At 35.3% G+C, this 13,978-nt stretch overlaps 1 long non-coding RNA gene across 1 annotated transcript; it reads right to left on the bottom strand.

Annotated features, from left to right (window-relative positions):
- Positions 1-6,916: 6,916 nt before the first annotated feature.
- LOC112784892 (uncharacterized) lies at positions 6,917-10,750 on the bottom strand. The gene is made up of 2 exons (XR_003194098.3): positions 10,267-10,750; positions 6,917-7,298 (listed from the first exon to the last, which is right to left on the bottom strand). It is a non-coding gene; the product is annotated as an uncharacterized lncRNA (long non-coding RNA).
- Positions 10,751-13,978: the final 3,228 nt, after the last annotated feature.

Below are 13,978 nucleotides of genomic sequence, written 5' to 3'. Positions count from 1 at the left end.
CAAATATTTGTTCAAAATCTAAGGAGCATGATTGGTCATTTAAATAAGGAACATGTAGAATTATCTCTTTGTTACTCATCACCACACTACCGTACCAAAAAATTTATTCTAATGCTTACCATTGCTTTGACTTAATTTTGTAGGACAAAGAAGATTGAGAAGATGACAAAATGGAGTATGCACGGCCATGACAAGGTGAAAAGAGAGTCACATGTGCTTAGAGAAGCGTGCTCTCTTGGGAAACAAAATTTGCATGCTTTGAACCCTTGGAGGCCGAACCACATGCATCCAATGGGGGAGCAATCCTTGTCAACCTTCAACTATGCATGCAAGCCGTCCATGCTATGAGCTCCCCATAATATTTTGCTCAATCTTCACCCTTCATTCTTGCTTAACCGAACTCTCCCCACTTGTGGTTATGTTTTCATGATTCATGCCTTGGCTATAAATTGGTAGCAGCACTTCATAGCTCACATATCCCTTCTCTCCTCATACAAGACTTCTTCATCTATTTGCCTTGTTTCATCCACACCCTCATCCTAAACACGTTCCAGCAGCCTTCCTTACCCAACAATAACGCCATTTTCCATTCCCTTCCATAACAAAACCATTCCTCAACCAAAGTTCATCCCTTCTTCTCCATTCTTTCTTAATTCATGGCTTCTTCAAGCTCTAGAAGAAGGAAAGGCAAGAAGCCAATGGTGGCCGAACCATCAACCTATGATACAAAGAGATTCAAGTCTCAATTCCATAAATCAAGGTATCATAGGCTCATGGAGTCAAAGTATGTCATTCCAGAAATGGGCTTTAGACTGAGGGGCGGAGAATATCCTGTCATAAGAAGAATTACCACGGAAAGGAGGTGGAAACTTTTGTGTGAACCTTTAACAGACACAGTACAATCATGATAAGAGAATTCTACGCCAATACTGTGAAGCCAAGCCAAGATAGCCCTCCTTATAAGAGCTATGTCAGGGGTGTTGAGGTGGATTTTAGTCCACCATCATTCATGAGGGCCCTACAGTTGAAAGTAATAACCTATGGAGAGCTTAGCTTTGAGAAAAGATTACAGGGTGAGAATGACCCTGACGAGATTTTACATGGGTTATGCTTTGAGGACAGAGACTAGGAAAGGGACTCAGAGGGAGCTCCAAGCCATTTAAACAGAATAGATCTCATACCTAAGGCCAAAGGGTGGTATGAGATGGTAAGGAGGTCTATACTTCCTACTGGAAACACCTCAAAAGTCACAATCAAGCGAGCCATCCTGACATACTACATCTTAAAGGGAGGAAAAATCAACATCTCATAGCTCATAGTAGACAGCATTCAGGAGATGGCTGAGAGTACAAGCAAATCAAGTAGGCTTGGTCACCCAAGCACTATTCTGAGGCTGTGCAATAGGGCTGGAGTGCTCTTTGAAGATGAAGATACAGAGAAAGTAAAAGGAAGCAGAGGTATCACTAGGCGAATAATGGAAGGTGCCACTGATGATGACAACCAAGAGGAAGGAAGAGCCCAAGGAAAAAGAAGAAGATCACAAGTGGAGGAAGAGCATGCTCCTGGTGCTATAGACATGAGCCAATTGCAAAGAGCTATTGAAGAAATATCTCAACAAAATATGAGAGCACAGGAGCAGTATTTAAGGCAACAAGAGCTATACTTGCAACAACAATAGCAATATTTGAAGCATCGTGAGCAACAACAACAGTGGCAGCAGCAAAAGATGGACAAGCAAGACAACTTTCAACTCCATATGCTGGAACAACAAAGGAAATTTCAAGCTAGAGTTCTTGAGGGGCAAAGGGAGCAATCAGCAGATTTTCGAGAATCATATGATAGATTATCCTTGCGACAGGCCAAGTATGGGGAATACACTCAAAATTTATATCAGTGGAAGAACATATATCATACCATTGGAGAGCATAGGCACTATGATAGAATGGAGTATGATATAGACACCCAATCAAAGCTGGATTACTTGGTCCGCAGTATGCCAGCATTGAAACCAAAGATCAAGCCATTTGAGCAATGCCAAGAGCTAGTAGACCAATAGAGAGCAAGAACTAAGAAACATACAGCACACATGCAGCATGGGTTGGAGGAAGCTGGACTTTCAGGACTGATAGACCCTATTTGGGATAGAAGGTGCCCTGTTGAAGAACCTCAAGATGCAACCAAGAAGAGGAAGAAGAAGAAAGGAGAGTCAAGCAGGAGCAAGGAGCACGACAACTAGGAGGTGGTGGTGTTTCTTTCATGTTTCTTTTTTAAAATTAAATAAGGAAGATGCATATCTAAAACATGAGATGCCTCCAAATGCTTTATGTTTTACACTTTCATTTTCTAAGTAGTTTTCTTACAAGTGATATGCATTGTGCTTGTTATCAATCATTAGCTTAAATTTTGTTTTGTTTCCCTTCTGCATAAATAAAAGAAAAATGTTTGAAACAAGAAAGTGATTGTCCAATGTTGTAGAAATTAGAATGGAATTCAGTAGTGGTATTTATTTGATTTAATGGTTAGCTCAAATAACAAAAGCTGCATAATAACATGTTCTTTAAAGTGTGAATTAGTTTGCTGCTATAAAGTCTGTTATCAATGAATATCCTTTGAGAATGAAGCCAAATAAGAAAGAAAAAGAAAGAGAAAAGCCAAAAATGGGCAAAGAAACAAACAATAAGGCTAGACACCAATAGCTTGGACCCTAGGACATATATCTGTGGTGTTTTTGTACTAGGATATGCTTGGACAAGTAGGTTCTGAGGAGTATTTCAAAACTTGGCCACTTGGATCAACTGATCTGGGACTGCCAACTAAAAGTTTACTATCAAGAGCAACCTAGTTACAAAGCATTTAGTAATCCAAAGAGATGCTGGGCATCAATGTTCCTAGGAAGAAATTGTGAGCCATGTGTCTGTGGTGAAGAAATGTTGAGCAAAATTTATCCAAAAGGCTGCTGTGACATTTTTCACCAAGCCTTCATTAAAGAATAAGTTTTCTAAGCAAAGGAAAGAAAGAAAAAGCTAAGAGGGATCAATCAAAAGCAAGGCATTATAGCAGTAACTCTACTGAATCTTTGAGGAAACATTTCTTATCTATCAGCAAGTAATAAGTGAGCTACATTTGTCTGCATAAAACCCCATGAATCAAGTTCAATTATCTGCTAAATAAGGACATGTATGCTTCTCTGTTTCATTTCATTTTCTCTTATGTTTAGTGCTTGCTTGGGGACAAGCAAGATTTAAGTTTGGTGTTGTGATGACAAGTCATCTTATGCTAGCTATTCAAGCATTTTTCACTTGTTTCATTAGGTTTTATGCACTTTCTTGCATTATAAGTAAGTGATTTGGAGTGGATTTGCATGGTTATGTTAAATCAATCAACCAACAATTAATTGACACAAAATCATGAGGTTTAAGCTAGAATTAGTTGATTTTATGAATGAATTAGAAACCTTGTGAATTTGGTGATACTTTAATATGTTTGTTTGGTTACTTGTAGGTGAAGAAAAGGAAGAAACAAGGAAAGCGTGGCCTATAATAGAAAAGTGTGGCACTCAAAGGAACCAAGCATAGCGCTCACTAATGGAGCGGAGCGTTCATTAATTGATGGAACCAAATAAAGCAATAGCGCTCCGTTAGCTTTGATACCTATTTCGTGCTCAATTCAAAACAAAGACAAGGCACACACATCCCAAAAGGGGGCAGCCAAGGTTCGAACCAAGCACACAAGGGAGTACTATGCGCTACACCAAGCAAAGCAGCACCTAAAATGGGAGAGCTAAGAATCGAAGAGGGAGCCTCACTCCAAGAAAAGGGCGCTACGTTAGAAAACCTAACTGAGCGCTACTTTGGCATGAGGAATTGCTCCAAAATGTAGCCACCAAGGTTCGAAATAGGGGACACACGTATAGAGAGGGCGCTGCGTTTCTTCTTCTCACTGAGCGCCATTACTTCATGAAGAAATTGGCTAAAATGATGGAACCAAGGCTCGAAGAGGAAGCCTCTCTTCAAAGTATGAAGTGCTTTGTTGAAACAAGTAACTGAGCGCTATGAAGAGGCTTGGTTCGAAGCCTGGGAAGAGCAAATTGAGCACTACGTTGGGTTACATGACTGAGCGCTTCCCTGGGAGGTGTCCCTGAGCCCAATTTCAATTAAATACTACTTTGGATCAAATTCTTCACCAATTTGAAAAAGCCCACTCCAAAGTCTGAAGATCAAAACTAGAAAGTGTATAAATAGGAGTTAGTTTGATTTGTAGAGGATTTTGAACTTTTTTTTCATTTTTAGTTTTATCTTCTACTCACTTTTCAATTTTACTTTGAGCTAAATTTTAGTTTTCATTTGGAATTTGGGAATTTGGGATTGAGATCTGAGTTCTCTTTCTCTTTGTTTTTACCTCTGCATTTCTTACTTTCTGTTTCTAAATTTTGGATTGAGATTGAAGGAATTTTGTTTCAATTCTCGATCTGAAATCCTTCTTTGATTTTCTTCTGCACAATTCAGTGAATTGAGAATTGGATCTGAGGTTCATTTATTGCTTTCATCTTCCTTTCTTCTACAAATCGTTTTCTGTTTGATCAAGGAAGAAATTGAGATCTAGATCTACTTTCTAGTCTCATTGATCCTCTGAGATCTTCAATTTCTCTTTTAGATTTCACAATTGAGCTAAGTTTACTTTCTGTTTTGTTCTTCAAGCAAAGTTTACCTTTCTGTTTAGATTCTCTGCAACTTATTTCATCTTCTACTTCTCTGATCAATTTCTCTTTACATTCTTTTGTTGAATTCTAAATCCTAACTCCCACATCCCTTTACTATTCAAGCAATTTACATTTCTTGCACTTTAAGCTTCAGCTATTTACATTTCTTACAATCTAAGTTTCGGTCATTTACATTACTTGCACTTTAAGTTTCTACTCTTTTACTTTCTTGCATTTTAAGTTTCAGCTCAATTTACATTTCCTGCACTTTAGATTCTGTCAATTTCCCCTCTCCCTTTTATTTTCATGCAATTTAGCTTCTGTTGATCACAATTCACTCAAATCATCAAGTATTTTCTTAACTAAATTCGTCACCTAACTAAAATTACTCAATCCATCAATCCCTATGGAATCGACCTCACTCATGTGAGTAATTACTACTTGATGCGACCCGGTACACTTGCCAGTGAGTTTCAAGTGCTTGGGGAACAAGCAACTTTCAATATCTCTTGTAGGAAGTCATTCAATCTCTTGGAAGGAAAGATACATCATCATGTGTATGGACAAAGGAAGGACATGGAACCCAACAATGATGATGACACATAGGAAATAAATGGACTCTAGGAGGTTGTACTGTTCTCTGACTGACTTTAGCTTAAATATGCTAATTGAAAGTGCAAATGTCCCCTGTTGATTAGTGTCCTATTAGATTTATTTACTGTCTATTTGCTTTCATGCTGTTGTGGCTTGCTAGTATAGATGCTTTTATCATCTCATCTTGCTTAAATTATATTCTTTGCTCCTCATGCTTGAATAAAAGAAAAATTACTGTGAAACAGAGAAAGAGTAAAAGTCTGGTTTAATCTGAGATAGGATAAGGTTATGTGGTGGTATGTGTTGGTTCACTAGTTGATTTATGAATAAGGCTAGAAGTTGGCATGAATTTGACATATGAACTTGAGTTGCATTTTGATGAGTCCATATTTGACGACATATTTTGGTTTGATTTGAGTGGATTTCATCACTTAAACCCACATTTATTCATCCAAATAACATGCTTTATGTTTTCTCTCTAGATTGTGCCTAAATGTGAAAACATGCATTTTTGTGCTTAAATTAGTTATTTTAATCCCACTTTTATGCCATTCGATGCCATGACATGTTTGATGAGTGATTTTAGGTCCTAAAGGCAAGTTTTGCAAGGCAAAAGTGGAAGGAAGCATGTACAAAGGGAGAAAGCATGAAGAAAATAAAAGGAGAAGCACATATTGGAGTGTGCGTGCGCAGAACAACCCGTGCGTACGCACAAAAGCCACAAAATCATGTGTGCGTACGCACGACAACCTGTACGTACACACAAGAGGAAAATCAGCATGTGTGCGTACGCACACACCTGTGCGTCCGCACACGTCCCAGCGCGTGACTCATTTTATTGTAAATCGCTGGGGGCGATTTCTGGGCCTCCAGGGCCCAATTTTGTGGCTTTCTAAAGCTAATTGAGTGCTATATGAAAGAAGGCCTCACTCCATGTGAAGGGGGGCAATTAGGGTTAGCTTTTATGATGTTTTCTCTTAGTTTCTAGAGAGAGAAGCTCCCCTCTCTTTCTAGAATTAGGTTAGGTTTAGTTTAATTTCCTTTAATTTCTGTCTTTAATTCATGTTTTAATATAGTTTCATTTATGTTTCTTTATTTTATTGTCTTACTTCTCTTAGTTCTTCTTCTTAACACTACAACACAAACGAAGATTAGCGGTGGTTTTTTTCGCTATTAGCGGCGGTTTTAAACCGCCGCAAAACACAATACCGGCAGTTCAAAAAATCGCCCTGGTTATTGGGGTGGGCATTTGATTTCGCGGCGGTTTCCAACAACCGCTGGTATAACCGCCGCTGATTCAATATTTTGCGGCAGTTTATTTGGCGGTGGTTTAAAACCGCCGCAATATACAAGTGTCAGGATTGACGTCATCTTTACTGGCGGTCAAAAACCCCCGCAATTTGGTTATCATGTTTTAAAAAAATTGCAGCGGTTTGTAAACCGCCGCAATCCAAAATGCAGTTTTTAAAAAAAATGTATACTATGGAAGTTTATAACTCCCACAATTTTCACAATTATATTAAAAAAAATTTGGCTTTATAAAGCTACTCAATTATATTGCTTCATCTAGACAAATGCATAAATAAAAACAACCTAAAGATGGCTAAAATATCACGAGTAAAGTAAATAAAAAATCAAGATAATGATATCTTAAAAACAAAATGTCAATAGTAAAATACACATTCGAAAATAATGTAAGAATGAAACATGGTTCAATTGACCATAAAGTATAAAAGATTTATTTGATATGACCAATAAGATCATAGGTCATGACTAAACTCATCACATAATTTATGAAACTACTACTAAACCTAAAAAAAAAAATTGTTGAAAGAATTATATGATTACGTGACATAATATGAAATGATCTGATGTGATGTACTAGAAAAAATTACATGATTTTGTGATGTACTAAAATTGTGTATCATGACACACTTACTTTTCCATTGATACGAACAAGCACATCGTCTAGCTCCAAATGTTTATTAGCTGGACCGCCTGGCACCTAAACAAGCCAAGGATTAAGCCCAAAAAATTTGAATGGATTTCACCCCATAAAAGATTAAAATTCTGAGTAACAATATGCTTATCGCAGAGTCCACAACTAGCATTCCAATTTCACTAGATGGAGAAGAATGACGTACCATCTACATTATTCATAAACAGGGTACTTATTCAAGGCATATTTAATTGAAACTGCTATTAAGAGAGGTTGCATGTATCATATTTTACACAAATTAGAAATAAAAAAGAGATTGCTCAATTCCAAGGGAAACACCAATTTGAGAAACAAGAGAAAAATAAGAGCAAACAAGTAGTAAGCAAATAGAAGACAAAACAAATTAAGATGTCAAAAAAAACATGATGAGTGAGAAACTCTACCGTTATATTCATCCGTAATGAGCAGCATATAAAATACAATGAAAAGAATGATGTGACATTACTAAATTATAATGGATAAAGTGTCTACAATCATCACACACTCCTATATGTAAAAGATTTGATGAGCAGACAAGTTGATTCAAAAGTCAAAGAAAAACTTGTAAATAAGATTGGTAAAATTTGTGAAGGTCTCAACTAAATTCTATTATCATAAGGTAAAAAAGTGATACTGTAAGACCCAGAACTTTTGAAGGATCTTATTAGGAGCTGATTTTTAATATATTTATTATTAGAGATTTTACTTTCAGAAATTATTTCATTGAGATTGTAATCAATCTCAATTAAATAATTTCTGAAAGTAAAATCTCTAATAATAAATATATTAAAAATCAGCTCCTAATAAGATCCTTTAAAAGTTCTGGGTCTTACAGATACAAATGACAAACTTGAAGTGTAGCACTGGTATAGAAACTGCCTTCTATTTATCAACATATGTTTCACTGCCCTTTTGAATAAATCTCGATTTCCTCACTATCTGAAAAGTATATAATTGTGTTTAGTTGCCCAAAAATCCAAAAAACCCATATCATATTTTCAATTAAGCAGAAAAGGATCATGTATGCTATAGATCAGGTCTAGACTAAGATCAATAAACATTAACAGAATCAGATTAATATGCCAAATTAAGATTAGCTATACCTTAAAGAAAATGATCCACAATAATAAATAAGATAGAGAATCTTGTAACACATTACCATCTTGAGAATCAATATACATGAAGACATGGCATTAATCTGAGCCCAAAAAATTTCTAAAGACAACAATAGAGGAAACATTTCCATCTTAAGAAAAGACATAGTTCTCAACATCTCATAACACTTGTTTCTTCTTTTTTTTATTGTACAAAACAAATTAAAGAACCAAAATATAATTGAATATGGTTAATGGACATTTTAAAAATGGACTTAAACAGCTAACAAAGTGAGAATTATTGGCTTAGGAAAGCATAAAAATTATCAAACCGTTAAATAATCAATTAAAGCAATTATATATTTTAATGCAATCATACTCCTTTATTGTACTAGCTGGCTAGTTTTATAACACATTAGAATTTGGATTATTTAAAAAAAAAGTCTTCAACAAAATAAGAATAAGTTGATTGGCTCAGTGGGTCATGATGACACAATCAATACTTGAACAATTGTGTGCATAATGAAATATGAATATTTTATTAAATATTTCACTTAGTTACTTAATATTTTTTACCATATAAACAAGCATATTTAGTATTCAAACTACACAATCAATGAAAATCTCCAAAGATAGAATAATTTCCAAAAAAGATAAAAGAAAAAAATTCAAATAAATTATGGAACTCTGCGGTTTTGCTCCTCTTTCAAGGAGTACGTGAATATATTAATAGGAATATACTTAAGAAAATTATTGCATTTATTTCTTTTATTCCTCAACTAAAAACTTCTTGAGAATTCTGTATTATCATATATGTGACTTGGATATTAGAATCAAATGGATAAAAAATTTTCTCAGCAGAAACCAAGGTATTGTCATAAGAGAGGGCACAAGAAAGGCCACCAGCCAATGCAGATCTTAAAACACTTCCAACAAGAATCTCAAACAGAGATAGAAAACTTGATACAATAAATCTCAAACACCAAATGAAACAGTTAAATTAATTAAAGATATGTGCTGCTTACATGTATTGTTAGTACTTAGTACACCAACAAACAAGAAATTATTGGCACGCATAAAGCTTAAACCAAACTCCAGAGTCCAAACCAATGGCTTTCATGGATTTGTGAGGTGTGTGAGAATAAACTAAAATTCCAATTAGAATTATATCCTGCCCTGAAATAACAACTAGAATACTAAAGTTAAGTAATCCTCTTCAGATAGTTCAAAACAAAAGTAAGGAGGCATGTAGAAAGTTATTATAAGACTAACAATAACAAGCATTCACAGAGCATTTAGAATAATCCAAAAGTAATCACACGATGAATTTGATCCCAACAAAGCACAAGTATCACTTTCTCCTTGTTAAAGATAGATGTTGTGCAGATATTAAAATTGAGCATGCATCTCCCCCAATTTTTCATGGCTATACCACATTCAAGAGAACAAAGAGATATGAATTTGAAAGAGTTTTAATACGTAATCACAAAAATTGAAGTCAAATGCACACCTTCTTTTGTAGATTCACAAATGACTAAAAAATTGAAACTGGGAAAGTAGAATGTCTATCTGTATTATACACTACAGATTATATAGAATTTGCTTTTGTAGCTAATCAATTTCGAATATATAAAAACATAATAAAAATAGAATACAAGACAATAACAATGATGAAAATTAACAATTTTAAATATACCAATGCAAAATCAGAATAAAAACAGCAACCAAAAGAAAATCCCAAATTTCAATCCAATAGCCATAAATTAATTCAGAATCAAATATCCACTAGAATTACCTCAGAATCCATGCAATTATGTTAGAAGTCAGAATCAAACCCAACAACAATTTTGAAAATTAACAAGAAAAAAAACGCAACTGAAGAATTAGGGATGAGTGCTTACTGGAGACGAGAAGGCGAGCCAGCAGCAGATCTGAACCGACGATGACGACGAGGACAGGTCCGAGCTTCACGAAGAGGGCAGAGACGGCATCGCGAGCAGCAACTCCGAAACGGCCTTCTAGCGACGCGAGGAGATGAGCAGACCTTCGACGGCGAGAGCTACTACAGGCGAGGGCTGCGTGAGGTGAGAGCGTTCAGAGGCAAGTGCTTCGACGGCTGGAGAGCATAGGGAGTCAGAGCTGAGGGTTAGGGCTGGTGGGGAGTGTATAACGAAAGAGGGTTTCTCAAAGGGGGAGTAGTATATATGATGGTGTTAGTGTTTTAATAATAATAATAATAATAGGATCAACATCTTGATTAGTGGCGTTTGTTCAAGAAATAGCCGCTAATCAATCAGACTCTGTGGCACATGATGTCAATTGCTGCGATTTCTGATATTTGTGGCGATTAGATAAACGGCCGAAATTTTTTATCCGCTATCCTCCGCCTATCCTGTAGTGTAATTTCTCTTTTATGTCACTTTTCATGTTATGAATACTCTTTGTCAATTTTAATTTCATTTAATGCAATTTATGTTTCCATGTCATTTATTGCTTTCTTTAGTTGTTATTGTTATTTTCTTGCTTTGGTAGCTTTAAAATTTATTTTAATGTATTTTAATATTATTTTATTTTCATGCACACCAAGTGTTTGATAAAATGCTTGGCTTAGTTTTTACATAGTTTTTCCACACTCTTGGCTTGAAATTGTTGACTTTGGTGATCCTTGAGTCATTGATGTCCATTCTTGTTTCATATATTATATTAGTTAATTGATTTGGTCTCCCTTGACTCTATGTGACCCCTTAGTGTTGACATAGGACTTAGGGATTGAAATCAACTATGCCTATTTGACTTATCTTCGATGTAAGGTTGACTAAGTAGGATTAACTCTTCAATAATCATCATATGTTTGTGGTCAATGGCTAGGATAGGTAACCGTAGCTCTCAATTGCTTGCCAAGGGGTTTTCTTGCACTTTAAGTTTCCTTTCCTTGCATTTTATTGCTTTGAATTTTATTGCTTTGACTTATAATTCCTTGAATGTTTGTTGCTTTGATGTTTAATTCCTTTCATATTTAGTTTTCACACTCTTGGTTAAGAAATTGGGGTTTTGGGTGGAATTGAGTTGTGGATGTCCATTCCGCATTGTGTGAGAATAGTTAATTGGTTTGGTTTCCATTGACGCTAGTCCTTCACTAAGTAATTAGTGAGTTGACTAGGACTTATGGATTGAGATCAATTACGTCTTTTGACTAATTCTCAAGGAGGATTGACTGATTTTGATTGATTCCACACAATTGCCATGTTTGTGGTCCATAACTAGGATAGGAAACCTAGATTATCCACTTCTTGCAAAGAGTTGCCATTTACATTCCTTGCATGCTCATTTACTTTCTTGCTATTTACATTTCTTGCTCTCTTGCTTTCATTCTCATTTCTCCATGATTTCTCCCATAGCCAATAATTGTACATTTCATTGCAACTCCTAGGAAAAACGATCCGGGAGTTAAATACTCTCGGTTATTTTGTATTGGATTTAATATTTGATCTTAGGAATTAATTGTTGGTCTAGACTATACTTTCAACGATGTAATTCTATTTTGTGAAATTCTAGACTAACAATAGTTCTCATTATCAAATTTGGCGTCGTTGCTTTTGTGGTTATTGTTTTACCCGATCAATGTGCTGTGTTCTAAATTGTGCGCACATTTAGAATACACACATTGCATTTTATCATACCACACACATCTTACTTTTCCTCAATTGTTGTTTATTTGTCTACAAAGGAACCAGAGCCCCCGGAGCCCACCAGCTGAAGGTGGAGCCTCACAGTCCTTCACCCCCGGATCATGTGCATGGACGGAGGACCGTGCATTATTTAAGTGTGGGGGAGGATCGCTAACTTCAAGGGGATAAAATCTCTTTTCTTAGACACTTTGCAACATTCCTTTTTGTTTCTTTTTTCTTCAATTTTTGCAATTTTGTTCTTGTTTGTATTTTGTTTAGTTTGGTTTATTTGTATATATCTCTTTAATGCTTATAGTTATATGGTAGTAAATACTTACATGTTGCATGTTAGATTAAATAAGTTTGGTAAAACAACAAAGAATTTTCAAGAAATCTCTCTTTGGGCATTCCATTGATTAGATTTAAAAATCATTTTTTGAACTTGCTTGAAGTATTTTCTTATGGAACATAGAAAAGAGCTTGAACAAATACCAAGTGAGATTTGAGCTTAAAGTAAGTGGTTGCATATTTTCAATCACAAATTTTGTTCTTGTGTGTTATAAACTCCTTTTATGATTGTGATCTTAGATTTGCTTTAATCTATATGTCCTATATTTGTTGTTTTGGATTGTATTTAGTATGATTGAGGCCATCTTTGTATAGCTCACAAACCCATATGGCCAACCCTTACATCTACCTTTGTAACCACTTTTTGAGCCTTTAATTCTCCTTTGTTCTTATTATAAGCACATCATTCACCCTAAGTGAAAAATCATTATGTCCATGTATTGTATCTTTGATTAGCTTGGGTTTGAGTGTGTGTATTAATCAAGTGTGGGAGAATTTGTGGGAAACATTGGTAGAAAGTTAGTTTGGGTGTTCATTGAGAATATTTTAAAAAATGGGTAAACACTCATGCATCTATTAATTAAGACCTATGCATCTCTTTTTGTTGATAAAAGAAAAATTTTGGTGTACATATTTTATAAATAAAAAAAAGAGAGAAAAAGAAAAGAAAAGAAACGACAATAAGAATGTAAATAAAGGATGCATATGTGTGTGAATTAACAAGAAGATGCATGAGTGAAGGCGAAAAAAAAAAGGGGAAATAAATGGGAAGTTAGGTTGTTCTCTTTAGTATACATAGGTTGATATAGGATTAGGTGGGATACTAGAGCTAATCAAAGATCCAATCTATTAGCCCACTTAACCATATTAATCCTACCCTTACCTAAGCCCCATTACAACCCTCAAAAGTCCTCATGATATTTGCACTCATGCATCAAATATTAGTTGATTGTTAAATGACTTGCAAATTTTTGAAAACATGATTAAAGGAGGATTGAGTGATTAACCCCTAAACACTGAGCGATTAGAGTGTAAACACATCCGGTGAGGGTTTCAATTGCTCAATTCTATGTTCCCATTGCTCATCTTGTATCTTCTTGCAAGTTGTTGAAATGAATTTGAAAATTTCAAATCAAATCTTTAGATGTGGACCATATTGCTATATTCGCTTTGTCTTAGCCCTAAGCTTTGTTTTGGATTGATTGAGATTCTATTGTTTGTTTTTGCCAAACTCAATAGGAACCATAGTGTAGATAGAGATAGCATTTAGTGTAGTTGCATGCATGTAGTTAGTTGCATTTAATAAATTACTTGCCCTCCGTACCCTTTTCCTTTGATTGTGATTACCATGAGGACATGCTATTGTTTAAGTGTGGGGGAATTGATGAGTCCATATTTGATGATATATTTTGGTTTGATTTGAGTGGATTTCATCACTTTAACCCACATTTATTCATCCAAATAGCATGCTTTTGTGTTTTCTCTCTAGATTGTGCCTAAATGTGAAAACATGCGTTTTTGTGCTTAAATTAGTTATTTTAATCCCACTTTTATGCCATTCGATGTCATGACATGTTTGATGAGTGATTTTAGGTCC

Source organism: Arachis hypogaea, chromosome 20 (genome assembly GCF_003086295.3).
Source record: "Arachis hypogaea cultivar Tifrunner chromosome 20, arahy.Tifrunner.gnm2.J5K5, whole genome shotgun sequence".
NCBI lineage: Eukaryota > Viridiplantae > Streptophyta > Magnoliopsida > Fabales > Fabaceae > Arachis > Arachis hypogaea.
This window is presented reverse-complemented; position numbering and strand designations above follow the sequence as displayed.